The following is a 14,766-nucleotide window of genomic DNA, read 5'->3' on the forward strand; positions in this document are numbered from 1 at the left end:
AGTTGCAGTTACAAAGAAGTGGACTTAAAAATAAAAAAGCTTCAAGTTATGTCAGACTTTTGTAACTAGAGACTGCAAACTGATCTCAACTTGCCAACTACCTGAAAATCAAGCTCAAGGGTCACAGTAATGTGATACCCACTCCTCGATTCCAGTGTGCAACTCAAAGCGTCTAAAGTCCAGAGTCTAAAAGAAGCTGACGCAAGGTCCCAGATAAACACAGGCCTGCATGCACTCTCAGAAAGTCCACAAAAAAAAGAAAGGAAAAAAAAAAAAAAAAGAAAAAAAAAACTAACTGTAGCTGCCGGTAGTGATGCACGTACAAAAAAGTTACCCATGACATGGTTGTCATGACAACCTGATACGATTATGCTCTAAGCACTAAAAAACAAAAGCACAAAACTTTTTCAGCATCCCTCAGTAGTAAAATATTTACTCTCTGGAATACTTATATCAAATCCATTCATTAATATAAGGTTAGTTTAAGAAGCACTTCCTGTTTTGTGGCTTCAAAACCTGAACCACGTGGCTATTACATTTTATAAGCTTTTCAGAATCCTAAATCCATATCCTGACTTTTGTGGTCCTTGTGCTGAAGATCACCAGTGGCATTTTTGGTGAAGAATGTGGAAAAAAAAAAGGATTTATTAAAAAGAAAAAAACTTTCCATAAAAGCTCAACATAACTGTAAATCCAACGTGGTGGAAATGTACATCATCATACAGCGCTTTGAACTTACGCCAAGAAATAAAAGAGTCCCTTGTGTGCATAAATGCACATCCAAGATATAACATTTGGATTAAAGTATCAGGAGGCTGTTCTCAGCCACTGTGAGAAAAAAAAAAAAAAAGTTGTTTTATTCTTTAACTCTAGGTGATGCCACAGATTCGTGTGGCAAGAGGAGAAAGAAAATGAATTAGTCTGAAAAGGTGCCTCTGCAGCTTCATTGCTTGGCTCCCAAATTTAACAAATGTTAGTTTGTGTGATTAGGCGTGCTAGACCAGTTCAGAGCTATTCATTACCTAAAAGATGTAATCAGAGGCAGCAAGGGAGCTCCAGTGTTCTAACGATGGAAGTGATTAGCCCTGGCTAACAGACTCGTCTGCACATGGCTCGCACCCAAGTAGAAATACACCAGGCTAAACATCCAGACAAGCAGCCAGTATTAAAACCACATCTTTCTCATGTATCTCTAAATTGTAATTCTGTAATTCCAGCTCCTACCAACTGCAATACATTAACCAGTTACATTGCATTTGATCACTGAGACAAACATATTATAACCCACTGCACTGCCAGGCCAGAGACTCTCATCCCGTTTTTTCCCCCAAATTGATTAAACAGGAGAATAAGTATGTACTAATCAATCATTTTAAAACAAATAGAAAAGACTAAAGGAAGTACAGTTTACCTGACAAGGTTAAATAATGTATGAATAGAGTATTTATTAGTCATTTGACACATTTGACACATTTTTCAGTGACTAAACCACATTTTAAAGAATATTAAAAAATTCCACATTTTCATTTGCCGAGAGTGGCTAAGGTCAGCAGTGCAAACACCAGAACCCTTTTTTTGATTGTGGGTTGTTGTCCAGTACTAAATTCTCATTACTTTGTTGAGCAGTTTTTTTTTTCCAACTTATTTTGTCAAAGAATGATATTTTCATTTTCTAGATCAAATCTGAAAAACTGCACCACTCTTTCGAGTTCACAAAATCAGGCGGCAAAAAGAGGGTGGCTGCATAACTAAGAACTTACACATGAATAAAATATGAAGAATTTACTTGGCCAACTAACATTTCTGTTGACAAAGAAGCAGAAAAATGTGTCTAGTTGGTTTCACACCTCACCATAATTTCAATATCATTGCAAAAATCTTTGTGTGTTATGAAAAATATTTGTTTAAATATTGACTTGCCATGAATAATGCGCATAAGCGAAACATATCTTACAAATTCAGCTGGGTCAGTGTTGGTTCAACCAGTGACAAGAATACAAAGGAAAATGTTTCAGGTCCATTTGAATGCTTTTTATTTTTGTTCTTAGTCACAGTAAAATAAAAAAATAGCCTTTTATGCCTTGTTAGGTTTTCTGTACTATGATCACGGCCATTTAAGTATTAAAAAAAAAACATTTCTCATACATTTTCCAACTGAATTTCAGTTTTACTTCCTACAAAAGGCAGCTCTTTGTCAATCTTATGGCATAAAAGTAGAGCCAGAAAAGGAAAGAAAAATCCCCATTCAAACAGTCGTTTTAAGCTTCTGATTGATCACTCACTGCGCTACAACATACTCCCATCCTTTATTACGAGACTTTAGAATGTCCTCAAAGGCATGAAATGTCATGTGACCAAGGAGCCACAGACTGTAATACCATCATAATCAGATATTACGTAGGTAACACATTTATGGTTGTCACTTCCAGAACTAATAACCCATCCTTGCTGCATTTCATTAATAACCATCTATGCACTAAAGAGCAAGTAAAACATGACTTAACACGAATCGGACAAGTTTGTTTATACATTCTAGAGATAAAATGGAAGCACTCTTGCATGCAGCTGCAACCTATTTATACAAGCTCCTGTTCTTTGGTCTGGATTAATAGGTACCACACAGGGTTGTAGCAGGTAAAAAGTTCCATAGCACTCAATTAGATACACCTAATCAAGCTTAATAAATTGTGTACAACTCAAACTGTGTGTAAACATCCGATGCAGCTCATATATTTAAATAGTCACTGTCCCACAAATTGTGCAGCTAAGTGAAATTATTTATAACTACCATAGCTTTTGTGCAATAAAATCCTTGTTAAAATAATCAGCATTCATATTATCAACATCTATAGCATTTACATGAGAAGTTTTCTTAATAAGCTGGTAGTAGTAAACCTCTACTGCATTGCTCTAAAATTTAATATACCATCTTGTCTTTAGTCACTAACACTGCAGGTGCTTCCCTCTGCAGGATGATGTAACTGCTATTATCAGATGAGTGTTTCCTAAGTGACTGTTCATCGTATGTATGTGGCTGTGCGAGAGAGTAGCGCTTACTGCGAGCAGTGATCTCAGTGTGCACTTGACACAGAAATGAAAAGCTGTTATGCAGTAAATTTTCATTCAGGTTCCCTAATTATGCAACTTTTTTCCCCATCCCACCTGTGTCAGAGGTGTGTTTTATCAATTTCCCTGTGAAGAAGCCTGCTGGTTCAGATGCATAAAGGCTGAGTTGTTTAGCATGGGTATTTTGGCTGGGAAGACTGACCCTAATGGGAAAATGTATAAACACCATTATGTGCTTTTGTGCTGCTGCTAGCATCAAATGAAAGATTTAATGTGGGCCTCAAGTGCTCTCATAATTATTGTGATGGGCTGGGATGGTTTAAACAACCCTATGCACCTGTTTATGCAGTGTATTTTCAGAGATAAAAATATACTTTAGCAAAGTAAGTTGAAAGAAAGAAATCAGGGCTGCTTGTAGTAATGATTTAAAACTCAGAAGCTGAAAAATATAGCATGTCTACATCTTGTTGTGTAACCATTTTTACTAATCATCAGCACCACTAACAAATCTCTTCTATAAATATTTTAAATGTAAAAGTTTTGTTTTATAATTGTTCCTGTTATGAAAAAAAAACATAATTTGTCAAGTTTAATCAAAGATCACAGTTAGAAAATGATTAAAAAAAAGAAAGCATAGTTATGAAAACTGTTAATTACATCAAACTGGAAAATGATTAAATATAACAAAAATCCCCTGAGGAGAAATTTAATTTGATTAACCAAAACTACTTTGGAAAATTTGTTTAAACTGTTAAAAAATGTATGGCCAAAATCAATATTCTCTGACTCAGATTTGTGACATTTAGTCAGGATAAAGTTGGTTTGAGAGCACTGAGGAAAACTTTGATAAATGCCTTCACTAAAGCAAGAATGAAAATGGGACATCAGTGACATACCAACACATCCAGTTCATCCATCCATCAAAATTCAGAGATTATAATTTGTGAGCTGCAGAAAGAAGTTTTTACATTTTCTTGTTTACTGGCTGGTTGTATTGTACAAACTAATGACAATTAAAATCCACCGAGGACAAATTCTTCCTGTTTCACTAAAACTGGATCAATACTCTGGGAGGAGTCGCAATACTTCTGAAAATGGAAGAGCGTTTTCAACACGAACAATACAATCTTGACCAAGTTGAGCACAGTTTCGATAAAAGATCCTTTAGGTGATCGTGGGGTTCCTCTATGAGGAACGAATGTCCCACTTGTGGGGGGACGCACGGATGACCGATAAGCTCACTGATCAGTCATCCATGTGAGTCAGGCAGGACAAAGGGCGTTTGACAACAGTACAGTAATCAAAATAAAAAAGAAAGCCTTTTTTAAATTTGTGCAGTTTGTTTTGCATATGTTTGTCATTTCATCAGGACTGTGTTATGCAAATGTTATTACACAAGGAAACAAGGCAAACCAAAACTAGGAGGTACATTCAGAAAGAAGCTATAATCAATTATTCTCTATTGTCATACAAACTATTACATATTCTAAAGCATACAAGGATAACATATAATTAGTAGTAATGAGTTCTCGATGTTTATGCCTTATTCTGTAATTTAGTGTCAGGAGAAAGTGATGGCAGCAAGATGACTGTGTCTGTGGTGTGCTTGTTTGTGTGTGCATGTGCATGTGTGTTTGTAGTAGTCATAGAAGTACCGTGCACAAGTCTAGGCAAGTTTATATTCTTCCTCACTGTGCACATTAAAGTAATATGAATTTTGTTTTGTTTTTGTTTTTTTAAACAATACTACTGAATATTGAATAGGAATTTCAAAAAGTAGAACAAAATGCAAAGCAATAAGTATGAATTTAGCTGCATTTAATGCCAGAGCCTGGTGGCCCACTAAAACCAATTTTCTCTAATTCAGTGCGAGTGAGCCACAGACCTCAGAGGTTCTAATCCTTTTGCTTTAGTCATCTCATGACCACGTTTTAAATCTCTAAACCCTCACTGAGATCAGTCCATGCGGGTGCTGCTGACCGCACTGCATCTGCTTAGCATCAACAATGTCCTATCCATGTCACATGAAACCACTTAGCCACATGACTTGAACACATGCAGCTAATGTGAGATAAAAGAGGGCTTTTTGATTTTGGTAATTATTTCACCTCAGTGGGCGACTTTTAACCCTGCAAATCGCACCATGACTTTTATTGTCGCAGGGTTTGTCTCAGAGCTTTTACACATAATGGAATGACTAATCCTTAGATAGCAAAAAAGAGGAAGTCTAAATAATTAAATTAACAAAGGAGAGGTAGGTGAAAATCCATAAGCTTAAGCATTAAACTGGTAACTAGAGAATTTTGCTAGAGAAGTCCTTGTAGTTCAGTGAAATATATCCCAAGACATGATTTGGCGAAAAGCCAGTGTAAGTGGAATGACCAAGAGGACAGAGGGTGAGGCCAGCTCTCAGTAGGGGTCCTCATGAGTTCCTGTTTGGCTGTACCAACAGCTGTCTGATCCTGAGGATGAAGGATGAGGTTTCATTAAGAAGTGTGTTTTTTACTCTTGCTAGGCTTTAAAATTGCGTTAAAGTGGCTATAAAATAAATTATTTAAATTAAAAATAAAATAACAGATATACATAAGTTTTGATGGTCATTAAATATACAGTGTTACTGCTGTCATTTTTAACTTCAAAATACATCACCCTGAGCACCATGGACAACAATAGTTGTGTGAAATGTAAGTAGTCTTAAATTCTTTGTTATGAAGAAATCAGTCAAAACATCACTAAACAACAGTGTGGTAATGGTTTGTGGTAATGGTTTTTTAATTCATGCTTACTGTAGTCCAGCAAATTTCTGTGTCAATGTCTCTGCTATCGTAGGCTGTATTATGTTTGAAAACCCCCTTGTATAGTTTTGCACTGCTGTGTATTTTATGCTTTTGTTATTCCTATGCAAGAAAGACATGGTACTGCGACAGTGCACCTGCCAGTTGCTGTCTACGGGTGGTGATGCTAAAGCATTCACTAATAAATGCAGAGCGCTGCATGCTTTCCTCAACGCTGAAACATTTGAACGCAACTGACAACCGGTTTTATTTTGTGTTCTTCAAAACAAGTCTGTGTGACAAAGGGACTTCACTATATGGGTCTCTTGGTTGCATCAGCAGCGCAATGTAACCAAGTAACCTACTTATATGCTGCGCTGCAAGATAAATTTGGGTTCTTTACTAACTTGAGTGCCTGGTATTTTTACCATTTTCTAAACTTAATACTTATTTTTCACTTTTCATTTCAGAAGCTATGTTTTAATAAATATCAATTATCTGATATTATGGAAAGCTTCAATAGTAGCGGGAGAGGTCAAATGCTTAGTTTACAAAACCACTAACTACTTGTTTTTTTGTCTAATTATACCAACATCTGAACATTACTGCTTTTGCAAATGCATGAAAAAAAATTCTTAATTTTTATCATTTTAACAATTTACATATTTAAAGTGTCTGTTGGATATAATGTCTGTAGGCATACATTCAACATGATTCCTCTGGTATTTTGGTTCATATTGGCAGGATTGTGTCCTGCTGGTGCTTTAGATTTGTGGAGGCCAAATAATGAACTCAATGTCATGTTCAAGAAATCAGCTTGAGATGATCTGAACTTTGTGACATGGCACATTATCCTGCTGGAAGCAGCCATCAGAAGATATGTTCCTTTCTGATGACAGTGTACCTAACAGAGTGCTGTTGTTATTAAGGGGCCCAAAGTGTACCAAGAAAATATGTCCCAAACCACTGCACCGATACAAGTCATCTTGTCTTGATACAAGACAAGATGAATCCTTGTTTCCATGTTATTCACACCAAATTCTGACCCCACCATCCAAATTATGCAGCAGAAAATGTGATTCATCACACCAAGTATCATTTTTTCAATACTGTATTGTCCAATCTGTTGAGCCTATGTGAATTATAGCCTCAGTTTCCTGTTCTAAGCTCACAGATGTGGCACCTATAACTGATGTGCTCCAAGGTTGACATGTTGCATGCACAGAGATGCTCTTCTACATACTTTGGTTGCAACGAGCAGTTGCTTGAATTACTGTTGTCGTCTTATCACCTCAAAGTCTGGATATTCTGCTCTGCTCTCTGACTTCAATGCATACTCTCTCACAAAACTGCCACTCAGTGGAACTGTTATCTAAATTGGGACCTCCTTGTAAACCCTAGAGATGGTTGTGAATAAAAATCCCAGTAGATCAACAGTTTCTGAAAACTCTGCCCATCTCGCACCGTGTCCAAATTCACTTAAATCACCTTTCTTGCACATTCTGATTATAAAACTAAAGCAGCCATGCTGCCATGTCATTGGTTGGTTGTTCGTTAACAAGGAGTTTAACAGCTGCACCTAGCAAAGTAGCTGTGTGCATTTTCAAAACATCATCATCTATATTTGCGAGGTGACTTCAGAGTTCTGTCTCAATTCTTTTTTTTTTTTTTTAAAGATGTTTCATTGTAAAAAACAAAAAACCTACATTTCCTTTCCTAAAAGGCTGCTTAAGTGACAAGTCAGCCAGCGCACAAAGAAATCCACTCACCTCTGTCACTTCCTCTGACTGCTTCCAATGCTTCAAAGGATTCTGTAATGGCCGGTTTAAAATACAGAGTGCACTCATTTGTACTGAAATAGGTCTTTCATGTGCCAGCGCAGCTCTGTGGGTAACATTCATGTGACTAAAGGTACTCTTAGGAATTATCAGGATTTGTATAAAGATCTGTCTTAAACTTTAGCCAAATCTTCACCGAGGTTACAAGCAGGAACAAAGAATCTGCTTAAACTAACTGCACATCAATCATTGTATTGTTCTTGCCTGAAGAAAATACACATTTCAAAAATCACCATGTGAGCTGTAGAGAGTAAGCCAACGGACCAGCAAACCTAGAGTCCAATCAGTTGAACAACATGTGGTGATGTAGTTTGATAGACTCTGCCTTAGAAAGTTAAAATATTGTGTTTGTTATCCTCAAGAGGAATCTGCTGACCCAAGCCTTAAAATATAGATGTCAGCACACTTATGAAGTATTGATTTGCATAAAGCAGGATAAGATTACAAGGTAGTCCTAATCTTAAAATGCTAAGCCGACTCCAAAAACATGACACAGACGATAAGTAGGCTAAAATGAGTCAACAAATGAGCAACAGCTATACAAATCCTCTGAGACATTTATGTGTTTATTTTGTGCAAATTATGCAACATACTTACACAGAACGAAAAGCTAACGAACTAATGATACCAATACTGAATTGAAGGGAATACAACTTTGATATGAAACACAGCATGGTGTAAAAATGGCATTTTGTGACAACAGACACTGAGCTGATCAGCGTCCCGCCTGCCGATATTACAAAAACTTCAAAAACAGAACTAAATGAACTTATGGACACAAGAATTATTGAAGAATGAAGGCTCTAATGGGATGGATGGTCCAAGTAATAAATTGATTTTTGAAATGTAAATGCCAACAGGTAAGCCTACTGTTTTTAGACTCAACTGCTGTTAAGTCTTTATACTTAAATGCAGTCAAACTAGTGTCTTCCTTTGTGTTGTTAATTATGCTCCAGGATATTGAGTAAAGACTCAATAAATTAAGTTGATTAATAAGATAATAAGTTAGAGCTAGCGGTCTCTGTCAGGACTGTGTGAGTCCAAAGTGTGAAAACAGCTAAAAATAATGACTTAATTATGGAAGGCTATTAATTCAGCTTTTTTCCCCCTTATTAGACTATCACCAACAGTTGCCTGACCTATGAAAAGTGGGCCTGGTAAGAAAAAAAAAAATTGCATATGCTTTGCAAAACAATGGTGACAAACTCACAGCAGTGGAGTGCCATTAGTTTGTCACCACTGTAGCTTCAGACTCAGAGAATGTAACAGCTACACTGATGAAGACTATGAGCTTTCCCACATTAGGAACTAATAAGTAAACAATAAGTGAATCCATAAAAATCAGAACTATGAACAAAAGCACTTGCAGCTAAAATGATTTGTTAGGATTATTGATGGATACTGATAGAATTTGAAAATATTTGAAATCCTCCATAACTGGGAAACTGGATGAAGTTGATAATGTTGCTGCATTAAACTCTAGGACCAACTGTAACCCTTAATTACCACCATAATAAGCTAGCTAGCAACATTTAACTATTAAATAAAAAATGAATTCAAAAGAAATTTTCACCATTTCAAATTTACGTATCAAAATAATAATTTAATGAACAAATATACAAATATTGTGTGCTAGCATGGTATGTTGAGAAAGAAAAGTCTACAAGAACTGCAGAAGTATTGAGAGCTAGAGCAATACATCTGTGATGTGATGCAGATGCAGATCTTTTCCTAGCTCACTCCCAATTTTTCTTTTGGGGGAGAGCACTTGTTAATTTGTAATGTAATGTTGTACTACCTTTGTTAACGCTGTCAGTCTGTAGAGTGGACACAGAATTGACATGTTGTAGTGATGGACAAAATGTAGATAGATCATGCTCCAAGATCAATATTCAAAATACCAATATTTAAGTAATTCTCTAATGTACAATAGAACAAGTGAACTGGCATATAGAACTTGGGGCAAATGTGTAGTTAAATGTATTGGGGATGGTTGTCGCAGTGCTAAACCAGTAAAATGAGGAAAGGCAGATGATATGAAACTTTCACGAGAGAAAAAAAAAATATCAGCACTCAGGAATTTCATGATTATATTAAAATATATCTTGTCAAATTACATTGCTACCTCTTGGTGCAGAGATCAGATTACCTGCCAATCACCTGTACCGCACCTGTGTCTTTTGCTCATTTCCATGCTCACTCCAGCGTGTCATACTTCTTCAATGCTAATGGTTTCCATCCACACATTCTACTCATTTCATTACACCGCAGGTGGTGAAGATGAAATGGAGAGTTTACTACCTCTGATACCTGACACTGAGCTGATGATCTGATAATGGTAGTCTGGCTGTGCCGTACCCGCCCTTCCTCACATGGAAATGGAGAAGTTGACAGTAAATCATAACAAAGGCATACAACCCACAACATTTCCTCTTAATCTGCAAAATAACACTGGAAGGCGAAAACACCAGGACAAAGATGAAAAGGAAGAGAAAGGCATGCTACAGTTGCTCCTGTTTCGTCTTCCTCTCCCTCTGCACTCGGACTCAAATCATTTCAGGCATCACTACCCACAGGTCTCTTATCAAATAATATTGAAATGGTTGCCCCGAGGTGTCCATTGTGCATATGAATAAAGTCATATTTGTTGAATGATAAGTAAGTTATGACAGTAATGCACTGTGGGGAAGATATTCTTTATCCTATGATGAAATCCCATTTTAATAACTCATGGTGTATTTTCACTTTGTGAAACCCGAGACACAAAAAAAAAAAAGAGAAAAAGAGGTTCAGGTGTTTTAAAATGTCAAGATTATATCTAGCCACACTTGAATCTGCTCTAACAAATACTCTTTTATAAAATGGATCACATGACTGCTCTATGTGAAAGCTCATATGCTCATATGAAGCCCCATGATCACCCAATGTTGCAGTCTCACTGAGCTCAGTAGAGCTTTATCACCCCTACAGCTCATTCGCTGTTTTGTTTTTCCCCCTTTGGCACACAATTTTACAGTTTCGGTAGATTCTCAAATATGTCATCAGTGTTGCTTCAAACGGCGGTATGCAGCTAATGTTCATGTCAGTTTGACGTGCAGCCCATAACTTTTTACTCACACATTTCCCATAAGACTTTATGAGGTGATAATATGTCAATGTTGTGGCTTGATATGTGGAGAGCAATTAATTCAACTTTTAAACAGTTTGAGTCTTTGTAGTTATTAAAATCATTTGTACAAACACAGAGATATGAGTCAATCTCACAGCTTTGGTCCTGCTGCTGGAAATACCCACTTGACCATGGCAGATATAGATATATATATCTATATATATCTATATCTATATATATGGTTTATCATCCCCCTAACAAGTTTGAACTTCTTTTTTGAGTAACATTTGCAGAAAATGACTTACATAGCTGCCTTCTGTCAAATAAAACACATAAGCCTAGGTATTTTGTGACCTATTTTCCAAGATTTACTTCTTCAATAAGAACAAATGGCTCTGAGGACCGCAGGCATACTAGAGAGGTACATTAAGACAGTGTTGGCAATGCTCTTCATTACAAAAACGACTAACATTTAAAGTGGTACCAACATCAACATATAACTAGCATCATATTACATTACACAATTTACAATAAGAAAACACATTAACCCTAAAATTACAGCCGTGATTAAATGCCCAATACTGTTTTATATGTTAATTTCTCAAGAGCTGCAAAACTGGTGCAGTCTTATTAGTTTCAGCACCGAACACACATTTTTTTTTCCTGATGCAACCAACAAGATTAGATCATTAGTCAGTCATGGGAGTATGGCAGTGCTCGCTAATTACGGTTTTATCACACACACATACACATACCGATCTGCCTGGTGTGAGTATAATTATAAAAAGGTGAAGCCTAATTGAATTCAAAAAGCTCATACAAAGTGATCTGAGCACAAAGTGCCTTAAGCTGTGTAACTGTGGACTGCTGAGTATTATAATTTAATATTGAATGAGAATGATGAGAAAGTAAAATGGAAAGCCACCCGGTTGTCTTAAAATTCTTCATTCTTGGAAAAAACAAAGAAGCTACGCCAAGTTAAGAGTGACCATGCAGTGGTGGTCTCATTTCGACTGCCACCTGTATGCACTACACCCTACGGGTTTCCCTCATTCTTCATCCTTTGTTATGAACAAGACACTTCATTACTTCTAAGGATAATTCACCACTGCCTAATTTATCCCCTCTGGTTCACTTCAGTTACCAGAGTATTTTATAACCTCTTTACTTCTTTCTATTAATACTTAAAGAGAAGCTGCCCGGAGCTGCCTGTCCTTTATCCTAACAATAAAAATGGTATATATGGTCCTGAAGTCCAAACCAGAGTAAAAGAACTCATTTCTAGCAGCATCCACCAAAGCTTCAGTGCAGAACGAGCTTAATATGTAATTTGTCCAATTGAAACTACACGCTGGTTTAAAGAAAACCTCGAATGACGTTCAGGAGCTTTATGGGAATTCTACAGCATCTCGCCTTAGTGGCCATTCTGAAAATTGCTGAAAACCTCAACAAACCTACAGCTGTTACAGGTACTGCTCCCAACTTTTATACTGCCTAAAACAATAATGCTTTATATAGTCTTCTAAAAAAAGGTTTAAAAATGAGAGAAAACTAATCGGCAGTGATGTTGATAATATCAAAGACACTGATAAATGAGACTGTTTCATCAGTTCACTGACTTAAATGGAATATATTATGCAACACATCTTACATATACACCACAGAAACAGTTTTACAATACATAAAATATGCAATAAATGCACAACGATATCTATTAAATTACACATTTTTCCTAGTCTATGATTGGTTAAGTATACAAAACAGTGTCTATGGTGCTGGATCTTTCTATTTGGTTTACACTACTTGAATATACGCCAGACTTCCAGGGGATTCACCTCTCAGGCACCTGATAAACTAATATATTTATAGATCTCTGTCATCCAATCATATATTGTTTGTTAGGCATCTTATTGAAAAACAACAGAACAATTTACTTATGCTGAAAGAAGAGATACAGAGCAAATCAAAATTAATAATAAGAATAATAATAATAATAATAATAATAATAATAATGGATTGCATTTATATAGCGCTTTTCAGGACCCCTCAAAGCGCTTTTACAATACCACTATTCATTCACTCTCACATTCATACAACCGGTGAAGGCAAGCTACAGTTGTAAAAAACACATGACCATAAGTTTGCAAGCTCACATAAAGACACTGCATGTCAAAAATGCAGGGGCAGATGTTTCATTATGCACCTGCAGTCCATTGCCTGCCTCAATTTAAACTACCAGTGGATTACAAATAAAACAACAATGCAAAGGCTAGTCTGTGGCGTGCGCATTTAAAGCTATGAGTACTATAGTTTAAAACAAACATCTTAACTCAAGGGCCACTTGCTAGCCTTTTCTGGACCTTTTAAAACATTTAATAAGACAGTAAAATGTTTTGGATAGCACTGCTTCTTCACAGGGAACTTGACTTGTCATAGCAAGAACAGCTCAGGTGTTACTAATAGCAGGAATGAGGTTCACTCCATTTAAGCATCAAAGTAAGCCAAGCACTGAAGTCACTAAAGGGAGTACAGCTGTCATTTATGTTATCAGTGACAGCTGTTTGTTTGCTGCTGTGACAGAGGAAGAAGTCCAATTCTAGTCTGAGCAACAACAATCAACATGAATATAATTTTAGCACCAAATGTGTTCAAGAATGTTCAAAATCAGGGTCTTAAATAATAATTTAATTCAAACTGGCTGAGCAGGCTGTGATCATGCTTTGTGAGAATGGGGTGATTAGGTCTCACAAGTAACTGGACTACAGCCATTTAAAATAATATGGACTTGCACTGCGTTATACTTCTACTGTCATTCGTGCATTTTGAAAATTAGCCCTTAAAATGAATAAGTTCTGACAAAAATTGGGATTTTCAAAAAAAGGTTTCTACACTCTTGCATGAGTAGATGCTGGGATCAAGTCAGTGTCTTGTTACATTTCTGTAAAAGACTCGTGTGAGTCACTGAATAGACTGAATGAGTGAATCACGTTTTGAAGCATTATCTCCTGCAGCGCGATAGGCTCCCTCTCACACACTCAGGGGGAAGTTACTGCATGAATATTCATGGTAGAATACCGTTATTGATATGCATATGAGGCGAGATTAAAAAAGAAAGAACGGGGGGGAAAGTCAGCTAATAGAAAACTGCAGCTGTCCAATTGAGAAACTCGGCGCAATTTAATTTAAGTGATTACGGTAATCATACTCATCAACAACTGGATCACTGAAATATTTTTAAAAACACAGCCGCAGTCAGCCAAACTACAGGTCACATCTAACCACAGGCATTAGCTAATGATATATCAGTGAGAGATGCTGCTTTCAGTCAGTGTTTGAAAACTTCACCCTCCGGAGATTAGCGGTACACATCAATGGGCAGTTAAGGTAAACGACTGCGCCTTTCTAATCGATTACTCGCGTCACGTTGGAGAACATCTATAATACAGTTTAAAAAAGAAAGAAAGAAATACTAGCAGTGACATAAACACGCTCCTATTTCATGGTAAAAGAAGACCAATGCGCAGTGAAGACACTGTTCTACGCGTGCGGTGCTCCGAGGCAGTGTGGAAATTTAAAATCACAATGACAGTCATCCAAAACATAAAGAAGACGGCTTACCATGTTTCGGCTTAAGAAGTACTCAACAAAAATCCTTCCAGTGCCCGGAAAGGAGCCACCAATGCCGGCTGTCAGTACAGCTACAGCCTCCTCCTCGCGCGGGCACATCAGCACTGCTGCCCCGATCTCTTTAACCAGTCACAGCAAGGCACAGCAACACTCCACCCGGACCGTAGCCAGGCTCCACCGCGAGATAACTGCCCCCTCGCTCTCTCTCTCTCTAGTCATGACGTGTGAACCAGGTAATCTTATTACAAGAGGTCATGAAAGGTGAGACCGGCTAAAGCTCCGTTGCCCCTCCTCCCACCATATTTACTGGATATGCACCTGGCCAGCTTGGGTCAGTACTCTCTGAAAAAGA

At 37.1% G+C, this 14,766-nt stretch overlaps 1 protein-coding gene across 12 annotated transcripts in view; it reads right to left on the reverse strand.

Moving 5' to 3' along the window:
* Positions 1–14,766, reverse strand: part of LOC100697845 (protocadherin-15) — a 217,328-nt gene that overhangs the window by 153,651 nt on the left and 48,911 nt on the right. For 8 of the 12 annotated variants that reach the window (XM_005474209.4, XM_025897608.1, XM_025897606.1 and 5 more), the window contains exon 1: positions 14,406–14,614. The exons of the other annotated variants lie outside the window; for them this stretch is intronic. The gene's annotated coding sequence lies outside the window, so the exon portion shown is untranslated. Of the gene's footprint in view, positions 1–14,405; positions 14,615–14,766 lie in introns of those variants that run through there. 12 annotated transcript variants of the gene reach the window in all.

Source organism: Oreochromis niloticus, linkage group LG13 (genome assembly GCF_001858045.2).
Source record: "Oreochromis niloticus isolate F11D_XX linkage group LG13, O_niloticus_UMD_NMBU, whole genome shotgun sequence".
Classification (NCBI taxonomy): domain Eukaryota; kingdom Metazoa; phylum Chordata; class Actinopteri; order Cichliformes; family Cichlidae; genus Oreochromis; species Oreochromis niloticus.